The 22,224-nt window shown below is 36.9% G+C and overlaps 1 long non-coding RNA gene across 1 annotated transcript; it reads right to left on the bottom strand.

Moving 5' to 3' along the window:
- Positions 1 to 8,816: 8,816 nt before the first annotated feature.
- LOC145214111 (uncharacterized) lies at positions 8,817 to 15,946 on the bottom strand. The gene is made up of 4 exons (XR_013856972.1): positions 15,803 to 15,946; positions 15,613 to 15,682; positions 15,254 to 15,329; positions 8,817 to 10,676 (listed from the first exon to the last, which is right to left on the bottom strand). It is a non-coding gene; the product is annotated as an uncharacterized LOC145214111 (long non-coding RNA).
- Positions 15,947 to 22,224: the final 6,278 nt, after the last annotated feature.

The following is a 22,224-nucleotide window of genomic DNA, read 5'->3' as shown; positions in this document are numbered from 1 at the left end:
GTAACAAACATAGCAAACTGTTCTTGAAAATTACTTTAGTTTAAAACATGCCAATATGCACAAAGTGAAGATAACTGGTACTCTAATACCTTAGTCCAGTATCGTGACCCTAATCTAAATAATATTTTGTAAAGCCAACTGGTTTGAAAATACTACTGCAAGAGGTAAAGCGAAACTAGATTCTCGCTTGCGTCATTGCAACAAAGTTGACAGTATAATAACTTTACAAACGTTTTTCAATATATGGTTAAGTATTTTTTAAGAATCAAAATTGAGTGTAGCAAGAAATGGTGTCATACTTAATAAATCAGAAAGTCTTGCCCTAGTTGCTAAAATGCCAAGTGCAATCTATGGTTTAAGACTTTTGTCCCCTCACAGTTAAACACTTCAGTTTGCCTAACTAACCTCGTAAAGGTTTTTAATTTACTTTTGATCCAAAGCCGGTTTGTCGCGCCACAGATAAGACTACAAGTGTTAATTGTGCGCAAACAATTGCCTTCTTTTGTTACTTGTGACGTAATATACACGCATTTCTTGTAAGATGAGTCTATATAATTTAACAGTCGCATCACCAGATGTTCAATGGAATTGTAGAAAGACCATAGCCCCTATTTAAAAAATCGTCTCGCGAGCTTAGTTTTGAAAGACGTCGCTAGGGCATGTAAACTAAGCAGTCCGCGCGAATCATTATTAAACTTTTCCGGCCAGCAGTGAAAAAACGTTTGGTGACCCTTAAGTTAAACAAACGTTTAAAGAAATTGAATTTATAGAGATAAACTCCAATGTTTGAATACAAACGATAGTAAAACCGTTAAGGAACTAAATTTTTGGTTTAGTTTCATTGAATTTTTCATCATAGAACCTATAACCTGCACCCTAATAGCCTAAACCGTGGGCATATTTTGAAATACACCGTTTTCAGTAGGATTTGTGCTCTTTGCGTCACTTATCGAAAATTAGCTAAAATATGCGAATGACCTGAGTTATGGTGTTAGTAGATTTTTGCAAAATCATCCTCCACTATCATGTTACCAACCATTGTAACGTTATTGAAGTCAAAGGCGATGAGGTTTTGTCTTATGGCCAGACATGGGGTCGAATACACGCGTCCTGTATTCGAATACTTTACGAATACCTGCATGACTATATTCGAATTCATGAATACTTAATTTTGAGTGACAGCAATTCGAATGGTATTCGGTAATTTTTGAGTGACAGCAATTCGAATAGTATTCGAATAAAACGAGTCAAGTATTTGTAGTCATGAATTGTTGACCAAACTACAACGACAAGTAGTTCGAATACTATTCGAATAAACCAAGGCATGTATTCGTATTCATGACTTCTACGCACGTTTTAAAGTTCGACAATTCGAATTCTATTCGAATAAAACGTGTCAAGTATTAGTATTCATGAATAGTTGACCAAAAAACAATACTATTTGAATAAACCCCAAGCGTGTAATCGTATTCATGAATACTTCGTACTTTTTGAGAAGTAGCAATTCGAATTGTTTTCGAATTAATAGTTCTAGTTATTTGTATTCACGAATTGTTCAGTTGTAGTAAGAAGCAAACATTTCGAATAGCATTCGAATGCACCGAATCGAATATTTGCAGTTGCGGAAAAAAAAGAAAAAAAGCCCTGAAACTTAAAAGGTATTTGATCAAAAAGTAACATGGGTTTATGAATTGCAAATTTGTTGGTAAAAATGTAAATCAACGAGCTTTGTTTGCCACCTCAGCTTGACTGATGTCTCCGTTATATAAATTTCACCAAATTTTATTTAGATGTTTGCTTCATGAACACGCTACACCTGTCATGTGCTGAGAACAACCCAATGTAGCAAGCTTTGTAACACAATTCCATTTATGTAACGTCACAATTTAACTTCTATGTGTCATTGTTTTGAAACCAGGGGCGGCTCGTGCTAGGGTGCTGCGGAGCTGCAGCACCCCCTAGATATTTTTACTTAATACACCTACCATAATATTACAAATAACTTTCATTATTTTTATTTTTTTATTCCTTAGCAATATATAATAAGCATAATTTCCGCCCTAATCACCTTTTTTTTTTCATTAAAAAATTTATTTTTGGAAACACTAATGTATATGCTGGAACTGCAGCTCCAGTTTTCTGACGTTTCGTGACGTTTCATGACGTTTTGCGGTTCTGCGCATGCGCACTTTGAAAAGCTACATGCTGGGCGAAATAGGAGCCAGGGTGCTGCGGCTCGCGCAGCTCCACCAATCACGTAGCGTGTGACCTGGGCACCCGGAAGTAGTTGTCTGTTCCGCGTTTATTATGTGCCAAAGCAAATCACGTGTACCATCAGGTTCGACCGTCGACAATGAGTACAGTACGACAGTTATTCTTTTTTAATCATTTTTACAGTTTTTGATTGAAAGGTTAATCATGGCTTTTCAAGATTCTAATTCGGTGACTGAAAGTGAGCTTCAGCAACTTAAGATTTCGCAGTTATCAAGTGCTGAAAAGGTAAGTATAAAGAAAAAAGGGCGTCCAACGCCTGATATTCAACTTTGTCAGCCAGGAATGAGCCACAACAAGAAATATATACGCAGTTTTAATTCTGAATGGTATCAAAAGAAAAAATGGCTTTGTGGTTGTGAAGTTAAAAATGTACTGTTCTGTTTTCCATGTTTGCTGTTTGGAGGTGATGAAAAATGCTGGACAAAAGATGGTTTTACAAATGTAGCCAAAATAGGTGAGAAAGCAGAAAAACACGAGAAGTCAAAGAAGCATGTGGACAACGATGTTTCACTTTCACTTTTGGGAACTGTAAATATTAAGGAAAAACTTAGTGAGGCGTATATAGACTTTCAATTATTGAACACAACAAAAAAGTGGAAAAAAATCGTGAAAGTTTGTCCAAAATAATAGACTGCATTTTGTTCTGTGGAAACTTTGAAACTCCCTTACGTGGACATGATGAAAAAAATGAGTATTGATATAATGGACATGTACTGTTTGTCTAAACAGTAGCTGCTAAATTGCTTCACAGGAAGTGTTTCTTAAGAATGAACATTCTACAGACAAGATAGTATAGTGACCACCAAGCACATCCTATTGTTGACAAAGAAAAGCTAGTTACTCAAATGAAAATGTTTCTGTAGATCTGATGTTCATGATTACTTTGAAAATAATCTAGATGATGTTTTGACAAGTGAAATTACTAGGATGAAAAATCCTTTTTGCTGTTTTCATGAGTCCTTCAAAGGCAAAACAGTTTGGATGCAAACCTTTGTTAGGAACACCATTATTTCCAAAAGACTTGCACTTGCAGTGCTAGTACTACTAAATAGAAAAACAGTTTCTCAGTTGTCATTTGGAATCAAGGAAGAAGCTATCAATTATCATGCCCAAACTATAACTTTATGATTCATTTTGGTTGTAAAAAGGAAGCACAAGGTTTAATAATATGGTTTAAATTTAAGTGAGAGTGTTGTAAATTTTAAAGCTTGAAGGAGTTTTGCACTTAAAAAAAGCAATCATAAGCTATTTGCCAGCAAATAAAGCAGCAATTATAGCAGTTAAAAATCTGAAAGACAAATAATAGTCTGTACACAAAAATTCCAAAAAAATATGTTAAAATAAACAAGTTCTGACACAAATGTAAAGTGCTTGTTAAATTTGTCAGTTATGATACCAATAAACAGCTGTATGGCTAGTTTTTTGTGTGACAATTATAATCTGTGAAGTGTCATATAATATGTTGAAAACGCTGACTGTGACCATAAGGTTACTTAAATGAAACATGGCCATTTTTTTAAATGTTGTCGAACTGAAATACTTCGACCTTTTTCGAATCATTACTTTTTTTTCTATATTCTTGTTGTGTTTTACCGTATTTACAACCGCTTAGTTTCGAGTCTGTGTCACGTGTGTTTTTGTTCCACATTATTACTGCATGTTATGGTGTTTAGCCGTCGCTGTGCAAGTAAACAAAATACACAAATGATATCGTCTGGTGTTTACACTCGTGTACGTTATTGCGTAACAAAAATTACGTCACAATGGAGTTTCTAATTAAGATTTGTATTACTTGTTTTTCTACACAAAACAATGGCTAGAAAACTATAAATGTAGGTTTTCTATATATTGCCAACTTATATATGTTCAATAAAGGCTAAAATTTTGAGCAGCACCCCCACAAATTTTAGGCACGAGCCGCCACTGTTTCAAACATAAACAAAAACTTGTCAAATCAGGTCGCATTCACTGCCAATTTGAATTGTTTTCGAATCTATTTGGCAACAATATATAGCAAAATATTCTCGACTACTCCTAGTCTGGAGGTAATCGACAATTAGAATTGTATTCGTGAAAATGTAGTCATGTATTCGATTTTACGTATCTTACGTTTCCAAAGGCTGAAAACAATTCGAATTGTATTCGTAAAAATGTAGTCATGTATTCGATTTTGCGAATTGTTACGTCGAAACAGGCCGACAACAATTCGAATTGTATTCGTAAAAAATATCGTGTATTCGAATTTGCAAATTCTTAGGTTGGCAAAAACCTAGAACAATTCGAATTGTATTCGAGTAAATTTACTCAAGCTTTTGTATTCATGAATTGTTGGTTCAAAAGATAACATCAACTAATCGACTTGTATTCATGCACTATCAAACGAAAGCCAAAATCCTTCGAAAACAGCACGAAGGTGCCAAAACCTGTATTCGAATGCATTCGAATACGAATTACGAATACGAATTGCCCAAAATCTGCTCATGGCAAGCAACATGTGACGAAAATAGTTGGATCAAATAGTTTTTTTAGCACGTTTAGGTCAAACACACGAAACGTAGCCCACATAGTGTTCCCTAATATGGGTAACCTTGCAACGACACAAACAAAATTAACGTTAGCGCTTATCTCGCCCACACATATTTACTTCATGGCAGACCACACTTAAACGGAAATACCGAACCGTTTTGTTTCTGATTCTGTTGTTCGTTTCAGCTTCGTCACGTTACGTTGAAAGTCACAGTAATTACTAGTGTTGTTTTATAGCGACATGCTTGAATTGACTACAAAATTGCACCCTTATATGTCGATTTAACACTGTGAACGCACAATAATATACATTTCTGCAATTGTAAATACCTACGGCCCAATTATCACTTATCTTGTAATAAAATGCAGGAATTTTAGCAATGTGTCTTTTTTACTGCTCTGCGATTGGCTCGTCGAGGCACAATGCCGTAGCGGCAACCTAACAAAATTTTTAATTCCGAGAAAGTTTATTCATGAAAAAATAAAGTTGCAACGGGAGGATAACTGTTGCAAATGGAATCATTAAAACAAACACCAACATTGAGGGTGACAAAAAAACTATTTTTTTCGCTGGAAAGCTGAGATATTAGTTCGTCAAGACTAGGATATTAATTTTGTTCATAACATGCAAATATGCGTAAGGTGAAAATATGCGGGTAATGTAATAGCCCGATGGTTAGGAAGTACGAGTAGGCGGTATAGGCGAAACCAGATTTTCGGTGACGTATTGGCGAAACTAGATTCTCGCTGCTGCATTGGAACGACCCAAAAAGCTTCCTCGCAGTTGTTTACCACCACACGGAACTGAACGCAAATAACAAAACCAGTGCCATAAAACATTTCGTAATGTTGCTAGGAAGTAGTAAAAACTTGCTAGCGCCTAAACAAAAAATCTGCTCGTTAGTGAAATAAAACGACATCAGTTCCAGTAAATATCAACTAATTTTGCTATATTATTACTTTGGTATGTCGTTAAACACAACAAAACACGCAATTTTTAGAATACACCTAAAATTGACACAAATCATATTTCGTAGATGAAACAAGGTTTAATGACTTGCGAAACGCTGTGTAAATTCGCCTAAATTGTATGAATGCTTATTATCCTTTTTCGAGCACAGTTTTAATTAAAATGTTGAAGGGAAAATGACGTTATTGTCGTCGATACATTTAGCTGGACTGATTCTCTGGGTCCTTCTTGTTTGTTTTTCAAAGTGTTTGTTAATGGCAATAAAAAGTTTATACAACCTTAAAGTTTGAATTTTCAGATTTATAAGAACTAATAGTAATGAGTAGTAGTATTGATGTCTGTTTCAGGCTTACAGTGATTAAACATGTTCGTTTTTACGTTTTATTTTTCACGGGGTTCGAACCCAGGATTTCACGGGGTTAGAACCCGAATCCATCCCGATCAGGTTTTTTTTATGTCTGAACATGGGTCATCCGCGCCGAACCATTCGGTCCTTTTTACGTTTTGTTTACAAAGTGGTTTTTAAATTTCTTGCGCCATCTAGTGGAAAACAAAAGAGTGTTATTTTCGGCTAAAACAAGGTGTAGTTTAAGATATAAGTTACTCATTAACCCAATTGTTCACCACCTTACATCTCGTTATTGACTGTGCTGAAGATATCAAAACTGATGGTATTTCTGTTACACGCCTTTTTGGTTTGATAAGCATCTGGGCTATCCAGCACTTGCTATTTTATTAAAGTAGACACCATTTAATAAAACCCGACAGGGAAACCACGTTTATCCTTCTCTAATTTATGAATTAGAAATTATATTACGTTTGCAGACAAAAGCGGGTAACAAAAAATGTGCAACAACTACAAGGTTAAAATTTTAATGAGTGGCTTAAAGATGAAATATTGCAGTAGCAAGAAAATATGTCCCGTCCGCGTTTTCGCCAAGTGTTATCTTGATTTCACTGAGCTCGTGTTTTATCATTTAAAATTATATACGTTAAAATTGTTGGTCTTTTTACCAACATTGGCATGTATTGAGGCCCAACCGACGAGAATTATATCTCATTGAAACTTGAAACAATGTACACATACTTGGATACAATTTATTACACAACTTTACCTCAGCCAACAAAGGTGTGTCTTTGTGTTTGCTTCTGAAAAACACGCTTTCTTTCTTTAAACGGTTTTCAGGATCCAGTTCAAACATATCTCAAGCCATATGCTCTTAGTACACAGGTTACGTTCGACGTTGCGATTGACAGAAGGCTTCCTACAACAAGGTTATTGCTGACTCAAAGACAGTCAAGAGAAATTTTACCGCTAGCAATTTAGGTAAGTTAATGTGTATTACTTAGACGAAAATTTGGTCTAATAATACACCGCTAGTTTTATATTATGATAGCATATGGCAGATAATAAATATTTAAACTATTTTATGTATATCTGAAGTGCATGTACGTTTGGGTTATTAGCCATTTTGAAACTAGCATTTCTTAACGTTAAAAAATAGTCACTTTAGCAGCACATGAAAATCACTTCATTAACACAACTATGGATTATTATATCTCCTTTCGACTGAGCTTACATTGTTTTTCTGCAGGATTGCAAGTAACCATGAGCTTTACACTGACAGTTGCCTCTATTGGATTGACCATAGTTATCACAGGAACATTGGCAACAGTGTTATGGGGAGGTGTAGTGGTGGCTGTGGTCGGAATCGCTGCATTGCTATTGTTTTTTACAAGAGACACAATTGCGTATGCTCTTGTAAGAATTTACGGAAAACAACAAAAATATAAGAAATAAAATCTAAAAGCTATGGAGCATAATTATGTTATACAAAAGCTTGCAACTCGATTTTAATTACAACTTTAGAAAAATAACGCTAAAAAACTCTTTGGACTTTTGTACGTTGTTAAAATTGGATGTTACCACAGTAATCTTTGATGTAGTTTTAACGACAGGCTTTAATATTTTTAACTACACTATTTGAAATTTTCTACACAATTTGAATGTAGCCCACCTGCCGTTTTGGAAATGAAAGTCTCTGTTTAACATTACCAACAGTCAAAAACATATTTCTGCAATTGTAAATACCTTATTGCGTAAATCATTACTGAAAGTAAATTTAGCAATTTGAGCATTGTCTATTTATTTTCCTATTTAGCTTTAACCTAGAACACTGCTCCGTTACTAGCTAGACGTGACAACCTTATAAATACCGACGATCTCAAAGAAGTTAATTTTAATCTCATAAAAAATGTAAAAACATACTCTTAAGTTTTTGATTTGTTGATGGGTAAATTCGACAGAAAACACTATGCGCCAAATAAATATAACTGGTCATGTCATATTTTGGCCTAGCATTGTGACAATAATGTACATAGTAGCCTTTGTCTAACATTCTTCTAACAAGCAAAAAGTATCCCCTTCTTCCCAGTTGTTTACCGCCGCAAGTACTGATCGCAAATAACAAAATACTCATTATAAATCATTGCGGAATATGAAACATGCCAAAATGCTCAAAGTGAAAGTAACTGGTAATCTAAGACGTTAGCCCGTTATCGTGACCCTAATGGTAAATGCTATTTTTTCAAACCCAACTGGGTTGGAAATACTAGTGCGAGAGGTAAAGCGAAACTACATTCTCGCTGAAACATCTGTGTTTGAACGACCTAACAAACTTAAATATTTCTTCTCGGCAGTTTTTTACAACCGCAAGTACTGATTACAAATAGCAAAATAGTTTTTACAAAACATTGCACATTGTTGTTAGGTGGTGAAGTAAAACAGCATTAGTTTCAATAAATATTTACTAAAGTTAGTTGTACCACTACTTTGGTATGTAATATATGTTAAGGAAATACGCAAAAACTGCAATACTTACGAATGTTGTGTTTCTTTGCATTGTTCGCTCAAAGTGTCGAAACAGGCATTTATAGCTTGGATAATTGCCACTTACATAGCACAGACGAATAGGAATCACCACAGGCAAAATAGTAACGAAATGCGGTACAATTAACGTATCACGTGACTGTGTAATGCGGGTACAAGTACACGAAGCGGAACCACAACAATGACATTGACGTAAAACCTATAATGTAGATGAAACAAGGGTAAAGCAATGACTTGACGAAGATTTTGCAAATGCGCTTGAATTATATGAATATGTAATATAGCCTTAGTTAGGCGCCCTATAAATGTAGAAAAGTTGTAATTATAACAACGAAACTGACATTACTGAAATTTGACACAAAATGTTCAGGTTTAAGCTTATGGGTAGTAGGGTTGCTGGCTGTTTGAACAATCATTCAAACATTTTCCATATCTTTTCACGGGGTTCGAACGCAGGACACTCCCGGGGACGAATCCCGATCAAGGCTTTTTTATGTCTGTATATGGGTCAGGCGCGCCAGGCCTATATTTTTGCGCCATCTCGTGGATAAGTCCTCTACCAATGAACAACCCCTAAAACGCCAGCATGTTTAAACCACTGATCCATCAAAACAGGAGATGTTGGACATTGCTAAAGATATCAAAACTTAAGGTATTTCCACATTTGTATCGGTCGACTGAACAAACGTGGGCAGGTTTAGTTAGGTTTTAGGATATGTTGTAACAAATTATTGTGCTTTGCAACTTATGTAAGTTTAAACTTTCATTTTCATTGTTGTACGTTTTTGCAAGATAGTAAGCAACAGACATAACGTTTTATCAGTTATTTACTTGTCCTCGTGTTTCGCTTAACGTTACTTAACCATTTCCGGTACAAATAACTATTGCACTAATTGTTATAAACGTGATTAAACAAACGCTGGGTAAACAAAGGCACTTGTAACTCAACGGTGGACTAGAGGGCAGGCATACACGCTAATGTTTGACATAGACTTGTTTCGCTTTGCTGCAAAATAAAGAACACTGAATTGAATACAACAACACAGCTGCAGAAGAACTCCAGCAACGTACAATATAAGAATATTGAAGGATACAAAACAACACTCTTGCAGAAGAGGCACTCTATCAAAGTACAAAGTCAAAAGTTAAAAGGTAATATTTGTTGGTTTGTATAAGTAAATATGTTTGGTATGCTCGGTTTGTGGATAGTATTTTTCTTTCTTACATGGTGTGCATCAATTTAACGCAAACCTTTATGGAGAAATAGTTTCTACATTAATTTTTTGATTTTAATATTTTACCAACTAGTATACTGATTTGTTTTAAACATGTTTGTAGCTTAAAACTGTTTATGTTCCACGGTTTTCCGAAAATTTTTTTTATCGACAGCACCTCATTGTATAAAAGCTGCACATTGTAACTTATATTCTAAGCTGTAGAGTAAAATATGCCGAATAAAAACGACAGTTTGGCGTATTGATTCAAAATAACGAACAAAACTTACAGCCTCATGATAAAAAGCGGAAGGATATAGAAACGTAACCTCTTTTTTGCGTTTGAATGTCATCAAATCGGCCTGTCGGCGTATGTGTGTTGAGGAAACCGCGCAGAATATTCCACAAGTCAACCGCGCACAATTATTTATAATACATCAAGCTACGGAGTTTTACTAATTAGGTTTTAAGAAACGTTTACCACAAAAATGTTATCAAAAAACACAGACTTACACTATATTATGCACACAAGAATTGGTAATAATTCCTTAATTATTATGTACACAAGAATTGGTAATAATTCCTCAATTATTATGCACATAAGAATTGGTAATAGTTCCTCAATTCTAAACTGTACTGCTTTGGATCACCGTAGGTTTTACGAATAGGATATCGCACTACACGTTGGAAAGTTGGAAAAATCTTGGGTCCCCGCCGTTGCAACGACTCTCAGGAACTACAATGGATGCTGATACCATTGCATTAACTTTTGGCATGATGACGATAAAGGCTACTGGATTGCCTGGAATGATACAAGAAGGTGAATAACAGACACAAACAAAACTAATACTCGTGTACTTACACCTGGTTTTCATCAAATGCTTTTAATTCGCAAATTTATAAATTAAAATTTTCACACGTATGTGTCATATGTTATCATTGTGTTGCTCTTTGGTTGAATGTTTATTATAATACAAAAAGTGACATAATTAATTTTACCTGTCAGTTTAAAATTAAAGTTATAAATCTCAAATTGACAAATGTCAAACATAAGTGTTTCTCTGTTTCAAACCTTAGTGCCTTTGTATCACTTACAATTACAATATAAAATGCCTTAATACCATCGGACTTGGACAGTGGTTGGACATCAAAAATATAACTGAGCTTGAGTAAAATATCCACTCCAAATCTACAAACGCGTATTTCTAGGATAGGCACCACATATCAAAGTTATAAACTAATTTGTATAGATGCACAATATGTTCAGCCACTTAAAAATGTGTTTTGGTTACGCTAATAGTTTAGGTATTTATAAATGTTGCAACATATGTAAACTGTAAATTTTAGTAAATTATATGTTTGATTGTTTTACGTAGTAGCAAGATAATGAGCATCCATACATGTTTAGTTTTATGTGACTTAATAAATTTAGCTTCAAACATCAAAATTTCCCATTAGCCCCAAACATGGGTTCAACGTACAGCGCAAACAAGCTATCACGTAATAAGAGCCCATAGCTGTGATGTTACCAAGCAAACTACTGATTGACTAAACGTTGGTTTCTGTTTCTCATTGTTACAAAATATCGTACAGCCTTCAAACAAAAGGTATCACCATAGGCGCCGAGTTTTGCAAAAATGCAGGGTGGCGGACTTGAAATATGACGTCATCTTATGTGACGTCACTAATGCGTGCCACCACATGAGCTCAAACTCAAAGCCCAACAAACTTTCCATAGAATGCAACGTTTGTCAAAATCATAAAAAAGAAATTGAAAATAGTATTTACTTAGAACACTTTGCTGTGCAACGTTTATCATTGGTTTAGCAGCGTTTAAAAAAATGTTTTGTCATGTTGTTTTGCTTCATATCCCTTAAAATAATCAGCACGCTTGTTAAGAAGCAAAATCGTTCCTGATTTTTCACAGATTTTACAATGTTTCGTACGATACCGATACAAACAAACCAAAATATCCACGGTGGACGCCACCGTGCTTTACAAACCCAAGGTGGCGGCGCCACCATGCCACCCCGCCACCGCCCACTCGGCGCCTATGAGTATCACTGTTTGTTGAGTTTCTAGCTTCGTGTAGGCGGCATATTGGCGAAACCAAATTCTCGCCAACGTCATCGGCATACATATGACGTGATAAGTTGTACGTTAGGGGCAAACACTGCATTAATTTCTTACACTCAGATTTGTACTGAAGTGCTGATGCAAGAATAACAAACGTGACCAACGAACCTCGGCAGTGCAGCTTAATATATAAATAAAAGCTTAACACGAGTTTTTCTTTAACAAACACCCATAATTTTAGGACTTAATTCGTCGCCGAACTGTTACATTGCAACTCATATATTTTTGGGATGTTTTCGTGTTTTTGCGGATGTTTTTGTGTTTGACCAGACTGCGTTACGATGCAAAATTCAGCAGGTATATTTTGGAAGGATATACAGAGCACACATTTCCATTCATAATGACAAAAATCCTTTGTATTTACCGCGGGTGGAGATATTGTAATGTTAATTATTTGTATTTGCTGTTCGACGATCCGTATGACAAGTCTCTTTTAAAAGCACTAAAAGCGCACGGTAACCGTTGCAATCACGAAATTGGAAACGTCCAAAACTATAGCTAAAGGTTTTAGCAAACGCATGTTTATATTACAATGTTTAGTCGCCATTAGTCAATTTTATTTGCTATTTGTGCTGATTGTTTGGTTTTTCAACGAAGGGTCCGAAATCGAAACAAAAAATCGAAAAAAGTGTGTCAACATGGAAACATATTTCTTGTGCTTTGTCGGCATGTGTTTTGTCGATTCGCGAGTATCCTTGGAAATTGGACAACATACAAATGATCTTCTTTCTGTTGGACATGTTATTGTCGTTCAAATATCGGGGCAGTTATCGAGCAACCAGCGGACTGTCTCGTCATCCAAGGTCGCCAGGCCGCTCTTTCCACTTGGTGGACGAAATAGGGGACACCGTGATATTAAGTGGTCGGCTGTCTGTTCCTCCACGCCACACTCACATTCCGCAGAAATTGCCAGACCCCACCTGTACATGGATGATCTAAAGCGGCCCACCCCTGTTCTCAGCCTGTTCAGGCGGGTCCAGGCCCGCCGAGGCAGGCCGAACCCTGATGGTTTGTTTGATGGGTCGGGGCAGTAGTAGTGGAGTGGGGTGCTGGTGTTTCCCCATCTCATTTTCCATTGAGTGGTCATCCATTCGGTTGCGTCTGAGCCGTTGTTGTCGTCGAGTAGTTTAACGGCAGCAGGCACGAAGGGGCGCCTTGATTTTAATCGTTGATGAAGGTGGGTCGGCTCTTTGATCTTGTGATGGAGAAGATGCTGTTCCATTAGAGCGTGGCGTCCTAGACGCAAGGTAGCTCCCTTGCGGCGGAGGTCAGCCGGCTGGATGCCTGCCAAAATGGGTAGGAGGTCGACTGGTGTGGGGCGCAGGCAACCAGTGACAATGCGCATGGCGTCGTTAAGGCACTTGTCGACAAGGTGGGTATGGGCGCTTCTGCCCCACACAGGAGCGCAATATTCGGCAGGGGCGTAGACAAGGGCAAGGGAGGACACGCGGAGGATATCCGTGCTGGCTCCCCAACCTGTGCCAGCCAGTCTCCTGACAAGAGCAACGCGTGAGGTAAGTTTTTTGCGCGTCGTTTCAAGGTGTTGGCGGTAGGTGAGTGACCTATCTAGCTGCACACCGAGATAAGTTGGTGCGTCGTGAAAGTCCAAAGTTCTCCCATTAGACTGGACGGACAACTTGCGTTTAGCCTCCTTGTTATTAAGGTGGAAGGCCGCTGAAACTGTTTTAGTCTCACTGAGCTTCAGCCTCCACATCCGAAGGTAGCCTGACATGACAGACATGTCCTGGCTGAGAGTCTTTTCCAAGTGTCCCCAGTCATTATCGGAATGCATGATAGCCAGGTCATCGGCATAGGCATACTTCTTACATACTGTAGTTGGTAAATCGCTTGTGTAGATATTAAACAGTAGGGGAGCTAAAACAGATCCCTGGGGCACGCCGTTCTTGAGGCGGCGTAACCTGCTTTGCTGGCCGTTACTGGTCTTGAGTACGAAGCTGCGGTTGTGGACAAGCTCCATGATCATTTTGACCATGTGCTTGTCCGGCAACATTCGGAGCAGTTTGCAGTTTAGGCCGCGGTGCCAGACTGTGTCGTAGGCAGCTGTAAGGTCTAGAAAAACGACACCAGCCTTCTTTTTCGCTTCGAAACTTTCCTCGAGGTCTTGGGTGAGTAGGGTGACTTGATCTACAGTGGATCTTCCGCGTCTGAAACCAGCCTGCTCCTGAGGGAGTTGTTGGTCGATGACTGGCTCTAAACGGGCATGGATCAAGCGCTCGAAGACCTTAAATGGGATACAGAGCAGAGATATCGGACGATAGCTCTTAGCTTCATCCAGAGGTTTGTGTGGCTTCGGGATTGCGATTACTGTCGCTTTTCTCCAGATTTTTGGAATCTTGAGCTGACGCAGACAGGTGTTGAGATACAAATGATGAACTAACACAACAAAACTGGTGGTACCACCAGACCAGCTCACAACAAATCCACGACAGATCGAACAGCATAAAATGTTCGCTGAAACTTACATAAGACGTATAGTCTGAGACGATAGCTGGGCTATTCACTTTGTTAAAGTTTGCTTTACTGACTGCGACTAATAAACTGACAAACAATAAAAAAAGGTGCTAGTATAATATAATCTAATTTGTTTGGTACACAAGTAAACCACAGTTTACAAGAAGTCAAATGTTTCATTTAGTTCGTCAAAAAATAATTATGTTAATGGTTTTATGCATTATCAACTTAACATTTACACCCATGGACACCGCTGTTTACCTTTATATAGCCCACCTTCATTAATTGCACTTCGTTGATTTAACACGAAACTTCACTGACGGGTTGCACTTCATCTACTCATTTGTAAACGATTGATGTTCTTCGTTGGTGTTAACTTATTACATTAGGTACAATAAACACAAAACAACAGGCTACCTATGGGTAGAGCTACTAACAGTGAGCTTGGGCTGGCCCCCGGCCTAAGACCTTCTGGCTGTAACAACACCATAACTAATTGCTGTAACAGCACCATAAACGCCTATGCTCTGTTGCGCCACCTACCAGAAGTTCTTAGGCCGGGGGCAAGCCCAAGCTCAGTGTTAGTAGCTCTACCCTACCTATGGGACCGCCATTGTCTTGCAAACGACCTGACAAATCCGCAACCACAGCGGCAGATAAACAATTGACTAACTTTCTTGCAAACTGACCTTACACATTTCACAAGACAAAAAGTACAAACTTTGGCCATTGTGCCATCACATTTTGGTTGCGGCCTCGTACATCACTAACCTATTGCTATGAAGAAAATGGTGGACGATAACTTGCTGTTGATGGAAGGACACTTTTTGTGATTTGGCGAAAATATCTGAAATAGAAATACTTTTACAAGCTTGAAAACACCAATAAATATTCTAGCACTTAAATACAGCGTACAAATAGGAAAAAACAATTTACAGCTACACACTTATTTCAGTGTTTATAAGATGTGACAACAGTACGATACGTGAAACAACACAGTTTAGCAGCACATTTCATCAGAGAAAAAATGCGTTCAATCATTTGTTAACTTTTCGTTATGTAGTACAACCACATTGTTATCGTTGATTTGTGTAAAACACAAATATTTTTTCCAAGGAAGCAACACCAACCTTAAAATGTGTAGTATCATGTAGTTGCGTTTCTTCAATCCATTAAAAGCGACTCCAGGTAGCAATCAATCTGATAAAAATACATTCGCTTTAGTTTATTGCAAAAATAATTACAAAACATTGGAAATGTTTATGGTTGCTTCATGTGTAGCCCAGATATAAAAACAAAAATAACAAAAGTCTAGTTCACCTACAAATATGACTTCATAGCCAGCTCAGTCGATTCTAAATTTAAACATACCATTTGTATAACACAGTATACACGCATCGCAAGCACACAAACAACCCGATTTGGACAAATTACATTCGTTAGTGTTTACAGACTTTGCAACGTTAAATAAATGATTACGAAAGGGTAAATGCCAAGCAAGTTGCCACACACAACAACATGGTAATTGATTACAGTAAAAAAGCGTGTTTCGACTCTGGAATAAAAGTTCTGCGGGCAAATTGACTAACTGCCAGTAGAAAAAGCTGCCTACAAAACCACTGCCTAATTGATAAACGTTCTGTTTCAACAGTACATTTTGATAAAATGTGTGTACAAGTACTGGCAACAGTACATTTACTGTTAGGTTTTAAATGATAAATGCGTTGTAAAGACGATTTATTACACTTTTTTTCAACTGATCATATGTACAGACTATGTATTCAAATAACAGCTCCATGCACAAACGCAAAAACTTCTTAAAAGCTGTAGCGTAACAACAAACACTGCAGCAGACTTACTGACAATTGCCAGGTGCTCAACGATGTAACAGCCTCGCGCCACACAACAAATCTTTCCACCAATGAAATAAAATATAGATTTAACTAACAACTGGCTTAACTAAAGTATAGTCAAATTACATAAATCCATGTGTTCATCCGACACAATAGTTAGTGTTTGTTACGTAACAAGTCGTTTCCTCCTCAATACGTAAAGTATGATGGCGGCAGGCAGCTTGGAAAGCAGAGACCAATCAAGATTGGTAGAGATTACTCAACATACGCTTATTGACATGGTTCCACAGACAGCAGAGATTTTTCTGTTTAATGTTTTCAAAGTATTTTCGCATATTTTTCGCCTAATTTCAAAACTACATTTTTAGATTGGCACTTCATTGAGTATCGCAAATGCTTTTCTTTACATCATTAACCTTTTTGTTTGGTCAAGTAGATAGAGAATGAGGAAGTGAAAAAGATGTCTTCTCAGGTTTTTATCATTATCTTTAGCTGTATTTCCCGTTTTAGTTCTAGAAAACCGATTTATTACCAAGTGAGTCACCGGATACGTTCGACGTTGCGACTGATGGAAGGCTTCCTACAATAGGGTGATTGCCAAATCAAAGACAGTGAAGAGAAGTTTTACCACTAGCAATTTAGGTCAATCTTTGTATTACTTAGAGTCTTAGTCGAACATTTGGGCAGATAATAAAAAACAACCTATTTTTTTTATGTATATGTGTATTTACGTTTGAAGTATTAGCCGTTGAACAATTAGCATTTCTTAACTTGAAAAATAATCACTTCAACAACACTTGTCAATCACTTCAACAACACAACTATGAATTAATATTTCTCCCTTCGACTGATCTTACATTACTTTTCTGAAGGATTGCAAGGAACCATGAGCTTTACCCTGACAGTGGCCTCTATTGGATTGACCATAGTTATCACAGGAACAGTGGCAACAATGGTATGGGGAGGTGTCGTGGTGGCTGGGGTCGGAATCGCTGCATTGCTGCTGTATTTTGCAAGAGACACAATTGCGTATGTTCTTGTAAGAATTTACGGAAAACCACAAAAACAAACGAAATAAAATCCTAAAATTATGGTGTAGCGACCTTACTACCGTGTTCGCTTATGCACATTATAGTGTGCTATTTGCCTTTTTCGTTTGATCACCAAATCAGTCATAGAAATCGTATGATTTTCAATTCAATAAAATAATAAAGGTCCATAGGTGTTTAGTTGACAGTGCATCTGTGGATCTGGAAAGAAAGGAAGATCTACTTGAAAACCTTATATTTTATTATACCTTTGCTTTTGTGTACAAAATCTTAAATCAATATCTCAAATCCAAAATTGCAGTTTTGAATTACTTTCGACATATTGATATATAGTTATAAATTGGTTTGACATTCCATGGGCTGTGCTTATAGCTTTTAGGTAAGTTTAGCAAAGTTTTTTATTTATTGTTTGGGCAACGATCTATAATGAGACTCGCAACGGCGACGTCATAAACACATCACTACGAAAAACATGGGATGCAGCTGGTATAGCATTGGGTTTACATCTATGCTAATTAATATCAATGGAAGCGAGAAAATATAGACGTTAGAAAAAAGGTCTTTAAAATGTTGCAATCTCGTTGAAGGGGCAAGTAGAGCCTTTTAACCACGTAAAGCCAGCAATGGTTGACTGCACAAATTTAACGCTTTTGGTCGGGAATTCCCCCGATGGAAAACCGTTGTTTCGTGTCATAGCCTGAAGTGCCATGTCTGGAAATTGATTGTAGGCGGACAGTCTAGTCAAGCTTATTTGCTTTTCCTAAAAGCTGGTGGATGTGAGAGTTAAAAAGCGTTCGAAGACTGAAGCCATCAGTTCAAAGCAGTCATCTTTCGTTATTTGCAGGGCTATTCAACTAAAATTCAACTAAAACCCCAGAACAAACCAAGGCGTTCAAGTTGTTTGGTTTATTTTAGTACACGCCTGGTTACATTTTCAGATTGGCCCTTGATTAAGTATCGCAAATGCTTTTCTTTAGATCATTAACCTTTCGGAATAAAGATAGAAGCACTAGCTGAATTGGGGTTGCTTACGTGTGAAGGGTTCAACAACGTTAGACAGCTGTTAGGCTAGTCTGCTGCAATATTATCCAACTAATAATTTTAATAAAAGTTGTTGTACATGTTGTCAAATAGGCAAACGCTGCTTTATATATAAAGTCGATGCCCTTTGAAGCGCAAACACGCATTCGTCATAAAATACGATAAAAGATCACCATCAAAGTATCCCTTTCTCCTGTAAACCTTTCATGTTGTTTACTCAGCAATCCATAAATTTGGAAAGCAGCAATTTTCTGACTTTTCTAAACTGAACCAAACTATTCTATCATTAGTGCTGAATGTTGAATTGTGTTACGTTTGCTAAAGGAAAAGCGAGTAACAAAACAGTGTACAGCAATTACAAAGTTTGAACAGTTGCAAAGAAAATGAAATATTGCAGTAGCATGTTCTGTCATCCGTAGCCTTCGTCATGTTTAACCTGTTCGGCTTAGCTCGCTGTTTTGGAGCTGACAAAAGTAGACTCATATGTGAACTGTAATGCACCTCTAGACAATTGGGCAGCCCTTTTAGGTTTGCAGGTATCAACATAATGTGTAACTATATTGTGTGTGATTATTGACTTTGCTTTCTTTAGATATTTTCAGATGTCTACTGTGTTTTCAGATGTCTAAGGCTACTTTGTAAATACTTCCTAAACTGAAAACTGTATATTGTTAACACTTAATTCTTGTGTCAATCTTACCAGTCTAAGCATAGACGCAATGGGGGAAATCAGAGATGAGGCATTTTTTGCTGGATTTGGAAACTTTTACATCGGAATTAGTAACTATGCTATGTCCTTGTTTTTCGTTGCTGTATGTATTTTTTTGCTTGCAATCATCATCGGTGGTTACATAATCGAGCTGGAGAAGACACAACAAGAGGCGCAAAGGAACAAAATAACAAGCTAAACTGGAAGCCAAGGAACGGAAGCAAGAACGGCAACACACCATTAGACAAGCTGAGTTAGTTTTGGAAGAACGAAAAAGAGACGATTTTTGCAGAGCATCGGAAAGGCAATTCGAGTTACTTCATCGACGAGAACAACTTCAAATCGAAAGTGCAGAAAGCAGGAGAAGAGAGAAACCAATGTTTGAGTTTGATACAGCAATAAGGCGCGACGATTGCAATATTCAGTGACAATTTTTAGTTCAAACAAGCTTTACAAATTATATTTGCTGTTTAGGTTTGCTAAAGTAATATCTGCTAGGTCCATATGTTTTTGCGCGAAAAGTTTTCAAACTTAATTATATTCGATTAGAGAGTGACTTCACACATACGCATAGAACATACAGTGTCATATCTGCATGTGTTAATAGTAACTGCAGCAAGTTATCTAAAATCAGTGGTGCTGTATACCTTTATTTCAAACATTGTGTAAGTGTAAATAAATAAGGATCCATTATATTAATGTAACCCATTTAAAATGTTGTTGTTTATCGCATGTACCAAGAATTATTTTTAGACTGCACACAATGTTTACCACCTCTAAATTTAGTTTTTAAATTTATATTATAACGTTAATTGTCTGACTTTCAACAGAACTTTTAACAGAGTGTCCTCAGTGTTGGTTTTCTTATTTTATGACACATTTTAATGAGGAAAAGTGTTCGGTATCTATTCGCAAATGTTTCAAAATAGAAACAGAAACAGTACATGAAAGTTCCATTGACAAGCTACATGTCAGCAAATTTATATTTACGAAATGTTCTGCAAATTTATATTTACGAAATGTTCTGCAAATTTATATTTACAAAATGCACCAATTAGAGCGGAAGAACAACTTTTAAACATACGACCGTTTTGCGAAAGCCAGGTAAAAACAACAAAATGAAAGGAATGTGGAAAGTTTAAGTTAAACCAATCGTTTACCACTGGCTAATAAGCAAAATGAACTCAACGGAGCAATAATGTGGATTGTCAGAGTACAGTTCGCTTAATAAACTTTTCCCGACAAGTTGCACTCACCAAGTCGCAACTACCCCGGTAGCTCACAAACAAACTAAAAATGTTCGTTATTATATAGCTTAGGTTTAAGAACAGCTTATAGACAACTTTATTAGCTTTCGTAAACTGAGCCTTGTGAAAATAAAGCGCCTGTTTGCAAGCCCAAAGCACACCCAGAAAAAAAAGAAACGAATGCGTATTTTGTCAAATTCTAACATCTAATGTTTTTGTAGCATTACCAGTTTGCAGGAGTTTACTGTTTTAATGTATTGTGTTATTCTACGTCAAAGGTAACGCTCTAAAGCTTTCAACCGAAAATTAGAACAATGCAAATTACAATTATTACTGAACCAGCCTATACTTGATTTCTATGTCTACCGGAGGAGTGAGAGTGTAGGTAATACTGCACCACGGTGGCGTGCTGAGCTATTCGCGCTAAAAGCAAACATTTATTTCGGAATGACTGAACACAAATAAACTCACACTGTGGGTAGCTAAGGCATTTTGGCTAGAGCAGTACGATTGAAAGGAAAAAGTATTCAAAGAAACCTTTTACAACTAACAAATGATGTAGTGAAAGGTAAAATCACATTGCTAATACGGAATCTAAGTGACGCTAAACCCACTTTTGGCTGTGCTGCCACCCACTAAAGTTTAGTGACTAAACTGACATTGGAATTGAAACGTTTAATTATTTGCAGGCAGTATAACGCTAGGACTGAAGATGGTATAATTACATTTGTTCATCAACTTAAGTGTTCTTAAAACAGCCACTATTTCTTTAGAGAAACATATGTAAATGCAAAAAAAAGGCGAAAGAAATGTCTAAAAGCATGTAACAAAAATAACTTTTGAAACAGCACAACTTGATGTCCATAAATGGCCTGATTTGGTTACAAAGCGGCAACCTGGCAATAACTCGACAGATTTTGCAATATAATTTTGTAGGAAAAAAGCCATGGAGTAAAATTACTTGGAGCTTAATTGTACTGTCACTAACCGTAACCGAAAAGTTTGCATCGCTGACATTGCGAGTTCTAATTTTAATCATATGTTGGATATAGCAAAAGACATTGCATCCACACTCAAATCAGTTTTTAGAGTGAAACAAACATAATGCTTCAACAACAAACACTTTCTTTACATTACCTTTGTTGTATTTATAACTGTTGTTTATGTGCCCAATTTTTGGTTAGCATACCAAAACAGGAAATGGACTCTTTAGTGCAATAAATCGAAAGCAGCAGACCTCTTACCAACGGCCATGCTTGACTAATGTAACTTTTATCTCCAAAGGTAAATTTTGTTCATATTGGTACTGTGATTTGGAAACGTCCAGCCTGATCAACATGCGGACCAAGCACAAGTCAATGATGATGAAACATAGCTAAAAGAAGTGGTTTCTAAGCCATTATTCGCAAAGAAATATGGCGTTTGGTATTTTTAAAATGATCTTCACGAACCGTAACTTTTGCTGTCCCATGCTCAAAATCAGTCTAGAAATCGCACAACAATCAAACACAGTTTCTTGTTTCGTTACCCGGGGTATTTGTGTCCCCCAGAAAGAGAAGCAAAACAGCAGGAGGTACCATGACAAAAATAAGGTTATGTAGACTAATTTGTGAAGGAAAAAATTTAACTTACGGTTTAGAATGTTTCTTAAACAGCATTTTTACAACTATGCCACAAGATTGGTGAACGCAAAAAAGGTTTCAACAAGTCCAAACAACTCTTCAACTAGCTTTCAGGTCCTCTGTGGGTAAAAAAATAATTGTCGAGTGAGAACTATCTGTAAAACCTCTTTTAAAACGACAATTGCTTTAATTGAAATGCGACCCATCAGATACGAATGATA

The sequence above is a fragment of the Phallusia mammillata genome, chromosome 2 (assembly GCF_965637545.1).
Source record: "Phallusia mammillata chromosome 2, kaPhaMamm4.hap1.1, whole genome shotgun sequence".
NCBI classification, from domain to species: Eukaryota; Metazoa; Chordata; class Ascidiacea; order Phlebobranchia; family Ascidiidae; genus Phallusia; species Phallusia mammillata.
Note: the sequence above shows the minus strand (reverse complement) of the source record. Positions and strands in the feature narration are given on the sequence as shown.